The sequence below is a fragment of the Pediculus humanus genome, genomic scaffold (genome assembly GCF_000006295.1).
Source record: "Pediculus humanus corporis 1103172107879 genomic scaffold, whole genome shotgun sequence".
In the NCBI taxonomy this organism is placed as follows: Eukaryota; Metazoa; Arthropoda; class Insecta; order Psocodea; family Pediculidae; genus Pediculus; species Pediculus humanus.
Window position 1 is genome coordinate 1 of NW_002987456.1, and position 6,960 is coordinate 6,960.

General features: G+C 43.7%; 2 annotated features.

The window, feature by feature from the left end:
• Positions 1-533: 533 nt before the first annotated feature.
• Positions 534-727: a sequence feature (Protein overlapping with rRNA (Phum_PHUM392170, EEB15845.1) was converted to a misc_feature.).
• Positions 728-875: 148 nt separating this feature from the next.
• Positions 876-909: a sequence feature (Protein overlapping with rRNA (Phum_PHUM392170, EEB15845.1) was converted to a misc_feature.).
• Between the last annotated feature and the right edge of the window lie 6,051 nt (positions 910-6,960).

Genomic DNA, 6,960 nt, shown 5'->3' on the forward strand with positions numbered 1-6,960 from the left:
AATCTCGTGTTTTTTTGTAATTTATTCACGCGTCGTCGTCCATGCTAAAAAATTAAAAATAATTAGAGACTCGTTCTCGGGCGAAACGCTTCGTAGAATTACATATAATTGTTTCGTCGTTATCGCATTTTTAAATAAAATCGATAGAGTTTTCTACTGCCCGAACGAAATCCGGGCGCCCGACGCGAAATTCCGTCATCGTCATCATCTTTCGCGACGGTCTCAACAAAGTCTTGTGTAAAAAATTAATTCAACATTTCACTTGTTCACATGTTATAATATATACGGTAATGATCCTTCCGCAGGTTCACCTACGGAAACCTTGTTACGACTTTTACTTCCTCTAAACGATTAAGTTCGGTCGTCTTCCTCGCGACTGCGAAGGACCGCGCGCGCGCGAACGCAACGCGAAACACCGCGCACGAATCCAAAGACCTCACTAAATCGTTCGATCGGTAGTAGCGACGGGCGGTGTGTACAAAGGGCAGGGACGTAATCAACGCGAGCTTATGACTCGCGCTTACTGGGAATTCCTAGTTCACGGGAAACAATTGCAAGCCCCGATCCCTATCACGAAGGAAATTCAACGGGTTGCCCGGACCTCTCGGCCTAGGATTCGTCAGACACGTTGATTCCTTCAGTGTAGCACGCGTGCGGCCCAGAACATCTAAGGGCATCACAGACCTGTTATTGCTCAATCTCGCGCGGCTAGAAGCCGCTTGTCCCTCTAAGAAGAAATTCCGTCGCCGGCAGGTTTGAAGACGGCGCGACGGAGCGCGCCGCCGTTCCATGCCGGATGATCCGGATACCCCGTGTAAGGGTCCGGATCGTCGCCTAGTTAACAGGCTAGAGTCTCGTTCGTTATCGGAATTAACCAGACAAATCGCTCCACCAACTAAGAACGGCCATGCACCACCACCCACCGAATCAAGAAAGAGCTCTTGATCTGTCAATCCTTCCGGTGCCGGGCCTGGTGAGGTTTCCCGTGTTGAGTCAAATTAAGCCGCAAGCTCCACTCCTGGTGGTGCCCTTCCGTCAATTCCTTTAAGTTTCAGCTTTGCAACCATACTTCCCCCGGAACCCGAAGGCTTTGGTTTCCCTCAAGCTGCCCGCCGAATCATCTGAACGAACATCGACGGATCGCTAGCCGGCATAGTTTACGGTAAGAACTAGGGCGGTATCTGATCGCCTTCGAACCTCCAACTTTCGTTCTTGATTAAGGAAAACATCCTTGGCAAATGCTTTCGCTTAGGTTAGTCTTGCGACGATCCAAGAATTTCACCTCTAACGCCGCAATACTAATGCCCCCGCCTGTCCCCATTAATCATTGCCTCGGAAATTCCGAAAACCAACAAAATAGAACCGAGGCCCTATTCCATTATTCCATGCATCCGACTTTCAGGCGCTGGGGTTCGGCCTGCTTTAAGCACTCAGTTTTGTTCAAAGTAAACGTGCCGGCCCGGCGCGTCACTCGGTTAAGAGCGCCGCGACGGGATTAAGACTGACGGACGCAGAAACGTCGACGAACCCCCGCGCCGCCGCCGCCACCCGCTCCGTCAACCGGCAGGACGTTCCGCCGCGAGTCAGTTGACCGCCGACGAACGGCGTACCGACTGCTCGGAACACAAATCAAACTACGAGCTTTTTATCCGCAGCAACTTTAATATACGCTATTGGAGCTGGAATTACCGCGGCTGCTGGCACCAGACTTGCCCTCCAATGGATACTCGTTAAATGATTTAGAGTGTTCTCATTCCGATTGCAGAGCCTCGAAAAGAGTCCTGCATCGTTATTTTTCGTCACTACCTCCCCGTGCCGGGAGTGGGTAATTTGCGCGCCTGCTGCCTTCCTTGGATGTGGTAGCCGTTTCTCAGGCTCCCTCTCCGGTATCGAACCCTGATTCCCCGTCACCCGTTATCACCATGGTAGGCGCGTAGCCTACCATCGAAAGTTGATAAGTCAGACATTTGAAAGATGCGTCGCCGGTTCTATGGACCGTGCGATCAGCTCAAAGTTATTCAGATTCGTCATAGATTTGCGGATCTCGTTCGTTCGAACGAGATCCGATTGGTTTTGTTCTAATAAAAGCATTCGTTCCGCGAGATCGTTCGAACCCGCGGTCGGAACTCGTTTGGCATGTATTAGCTCTAGAATTGCCACAGTTATCCAAGTAACCGTGATCGTACCATCAATTGAATCATAGCTGATTTAATGAGCCTTTCGCGGTTTCACCTTAATTCGGCTTGCACTGAGACATGCATGGCTTAATCTTTGAAACAAGCATATGACTACTGGCAGGATCAACCAGGGATGTGCGCATCGATTCGTCGTCCGATCATCTTTTTCTCGCGTCGTCGTCGCTCCCGCGTGTTTTTCAATTTTTATTTTAGTAAAAAATAAAAAGAAATCCACGCCATCCGGACCCGACGCGGCGACGCGAAGAAATCGAATCGCGAACGACGCACGCAGCATTTTTATACGAAGATTTTTTCTTCCGCGAGAAGCGCTCTCCGCGAGCGAAGACCGCTCTCTCCTCGTCGTCGCCTTATCGCGTTGCGATCGCACGCTCGAATCCGTCGCGAAAACGATTTCATCGGAGCGCGCGTGCGAGAATGTGAAAAAATCATTCGTGCGATCGTCGAATCTTTTGCGAGCAAGTCGCTTCGACGGCTCGGAACATTCTCTCCCTCGCCGGATTTTCAAATGCTCGAAGTCGCGATCGAAAACGTTTTCTCCGCTCTCGCTCGTTTGAGCGAGCGGTCGGAGAAATCGATTCGTCCGCTTCGAAAAGAAATCGTCAAAATTTTCGCGCGGTTTGAAAATTGATGCGCGCCGCGTATCGTCGTCGATACATTAAAAGTACGTACATATATATCACGAATCAACGTTACGTACATTTTTATCCGGCCGAACAAGGATCGGTTTCGCCCGAAACGATCGAATCGGTTTCACGCGACTCGACCGCCGGACGACCGATCTCGGCCATCGCTCAGTCGACTACCATGTAAGAACAGAGCAGTGGAAAACTGGAATTGAAATCCCATAAGAGTGCATTTGATTAACATTGGACGTTTTCATCAGAGCCGAATCCGAGCCCCCTTGTCTCAAAAAACTTTGAAAAATTTTCGGGTGAAAAAAATTTTTTTTTTTTTTTTTCGGGATTTCGACCGCGGTGTGGGACTCTCCGAAGTCGGACGCGGACCCCGCGACGGGAGCCGCGATCTCGCGGTTTCGGGTGGGGGTGGGGGAGGGCGCGAAAAAAAATTTTTTTTTTTTTTCCGGATTTCGACCGCGGTCCCGGACTCTCCGAAGTCGGACGCGGACCCCGCGACGGGAGCCGCGATCTCGCGGTTTCGGGTGGGGGTGGGGGAGGGCGCGAAAAAATTTTTTTTTTTTTTCCGGATTTCGACCGCGGTCCCGGACTCTCCGAAGTCGGACGCGGACCCCGCGACGGGAGCCGCGATATCGCGGTTTCGGGTGGGGGGGGGGGAGGGCGCGAAAAAAATTTTTTTTTTTTTTCGGGATTTCGACCGCGGTCCCGGACTCTCCGAATTTCGCTCAACCTCTCCCCTCACTCGCGCCTTGCCCCGAGTTCCGGGGCGAGCTGTGGGTGGGGGATGAAATGAATTTTTTTTTTCTTTTCTTTTACTTCATCTTTTATTTAAAATTTTCTTTTCCTTTTTTTTATTTATTTATTTATTTATTTTTTTTTTCCAGTTAAACAGCAGCACCGGAAAAAATGTCATTCATCCCCGAGAGAGATCTTTTTCGACGGCCAGAGCGGAAACGGGTGAGTCGAGAATTCGCGAGCGTGAAGAAACTGAACAGAAATTTGTACATGAAACAATAAACCAAGGCCAAAACCTAAACCTAAACCAAAACCGGAAAAAAAAAAAAAAAAACCAAACTTAAAACCCAAACCGAAACCGGGAAAAAAAAAAACGAAACCGGAAAAAAAAAAAACCAAAACTGAAAAAAAAAAAAAACCGAACTCAAAACCGAAACCGGAAAAAAAAAAACCAAAACTGAAAAAAAAAAAACCGAACTCAAAACCGAAACCGGAAAAAAAAAAAAAAATAAACTTAAAACCAAAATCGAAACCGGGAAAAAAAAAAAAAAACCAAAACCGGAAAAAAAAAAATACCAAAACCGGAAAAAAAAAAAAATCAAAACCGAAAAAAAAAATACCGAAACCTGAAAAAAAATAAAAAAATAACCAAACTTAAAACCAAAATCGAAACCGGGAAAAAAAAAAACCGAAACCGGAAAAAAAAAATACCATACTTAAAAACAAAACCGGGAAAAAAAAAAAGGAAAAAAAAAAATAACCGAACTCAAAACCAAAACCGAAACCGGAAAAAAAAAAAAAAACCAAAACCGAAAAAAAAAACCAAACTTAAAAACACAACCGAAACCGGGGGAAAAAAAAATTGAACTGAACATTAATCGAATCAAACGAATGAAAAATCGAAGGCGGACAAATGTAATTGGACGAATGTGATCGAACGAATGTTTCGTCATTTTGTTTAGGGTTATCGGATTCGATTAAATTGAATTCAACGAAAAAAAAAAAAAAAATTTTTTTAAATTTAATTTTTAATTAATTGTTAATTTGGTTTGGGATTTCGATTTCAAATTTTTTTGTTTTTTGGATTTTTGATTTTGGATTACGATTTTAAATATCGATTTCGATTCCGGTTTCGATTTTAATTTTTGATTTCGGTTTTGATTTTGATTTCGATTTTAATTTCGGATTCCGATTCCGATTTTAAATTCCGATTTCGATTTTAATTTTTGATTTCGGTTTTGGATTCGGATTCGGATTCCGATTTTAAATTTCGATTTCGATTTTGGATTCCGATTCCGATTTTAAATTTCGATTTTGATTTCGGATTCGGATTCCGATTTTAAATTTCGATTTCGATTTTGTATTCCGATTTTAAATATCGTTTTCGATTTCGATTTCGATATCGATATCGATTTCGATTCCAATTTTAATTTTTGATTTCGGATTCCGATTCCGATTTTAAATTCCGATTTCGATTTTAATTTTTGATTTCGGTTTTGATTTTGGATTCCGATTTTAAATATCGATTTCGATTCCGGTTTCGATTTCGATTTTAATTTTTGATTTCGGTTTTGACTTTGATTTCGATTTTAATTTTTGATTTAGGTTTTGATTTTGGATTCGGATTCCGATTTTAAATATCGATTTCGATTTTAATTTTGCATTAGGATTTTGATTTCGATTTTGGATTCCGATTTTAAATATGGATTTCGATTCCGATTTCGATTTTAATTTTTGATTTCGGTTTTGATTTTGATTTCGATTTTAATTTTTGATTTTGATTTTGTTTTTGGATTCCGATTCCGTTTCCGTTTCCGACTTCAAATTTTGATTTTGAAAATAAAAGCGGAAATGAAAAAGGATTGGAATTGAAAGAACGGAAGTGATTTTTTTTTTATTTTCTATTTTAAATATTATCATTATTATTATTATTGTTATTAATTTCTAATGATATTTCATGTTTCTTTGTATCGTGTCCTTATTTATTTATTTATTTAATTTTCTTGATTTTTTTTTTTTTTTTTAGTAAAATACCTCGTTTTTACGGAATGCCTCTTATTCGAATAAGGGGGAGGAGAAACAGGGGTGTACCGATCAAACGACGCACGCACGCAAGACGAGCAACAAGGGCACAATTGCACCGAGGGAACGAACACGAAGAAAAAATAAAGCGCGGGGATCGAGCGCGAGAGCGAGACCGAGACCGAGAGCGTACGGTAAAAACTCGACGTGCGTCGAGATTCGATTAGTGCAACAGGGGCACAATTGCACCGAGGGAACGAACACGAAGAAAAAAAGCCCGGGGATCGAGACCGAGACCGAGAGCGTACGGTAAAAACTCGACGTGCGTCGAGATTCGATCAGTGCAACAGGGGCACAATTGCACCGAGGGAACGAACACGAAGAAAAAAAAAGCCCGGGGATCGAGACCGAGACCGAGAGCGTACGGTAAAAACTGGACGTGCGTCGAGATTCGATTAGTGCAACAGGGGCACAATTGCACCGAGGGAACGAACACGAAGAAAAAAAAGCCCAGGGACCGAGACCGAGAGCGTACGGTAAAAACTCGACGTGCGTCGAGATTCGATTAGTGCAACAGGGGCACAATTGCACCGAGGGAACGAACACGAAGAAAAAAAAGCCCGGGGATCGAGACCGAGAGCGTACGGTAAAAACTCGACGTGCGTCGAGATTCGATTAGTGCAACAGGGGCACAATTGCACCGAGGGAACGAACACGAAGAAAAAATAAAGCGCGGGGATCGAGCGCGAGAGCGAGACCGAGACCGAGAGCGTACGGTAAAAACTCGACGTGCGTCGAGATTCGATTAGTGCAACAGGGGCACAATTGCACCGAGGGAACGAACACGAAGAAAAAAAAAGTCCGGGGATCGAACGCGAGACCGAGACCGAGAGCGAGCGCGCATAAATAAAAACTCGACGTGCGTCGAGATTCGATCAGTGCAACAGGGGCACAAGTGCACCGAGGGAAAAAAAATAAAAAAATAAAATAAAATAAAAAAAAGAATACTACGGGCAATTGTGCCTCGTGCCCCTTTATTTTGGGTATTTTTTTAAATTCGGGGTCGGTGTATTTCGGGTATTTTTTTATTTCGGGGCCCCTGCAAGTTCGGGAAAAAAAAAAATAATAATAATAATAATACTAATATAAAAAAAACCTATTTACGACCCTGATTTTTACCTCCGTCGTTTTATTTCGAGTAATTTTTCAATTCGGGGCGGGGCAAGTCCGGGTAATTTCTTCGTTCGCCGGTTGGGAAAACATTCTATGGATACTGTATTCAGTCTCTTGTCTCCCTATTATAATAAAAAAAAAAAATCTTATTTTTTTTTCTAACGCTTTCTATATAATTCGAACAAATGTTTAATATA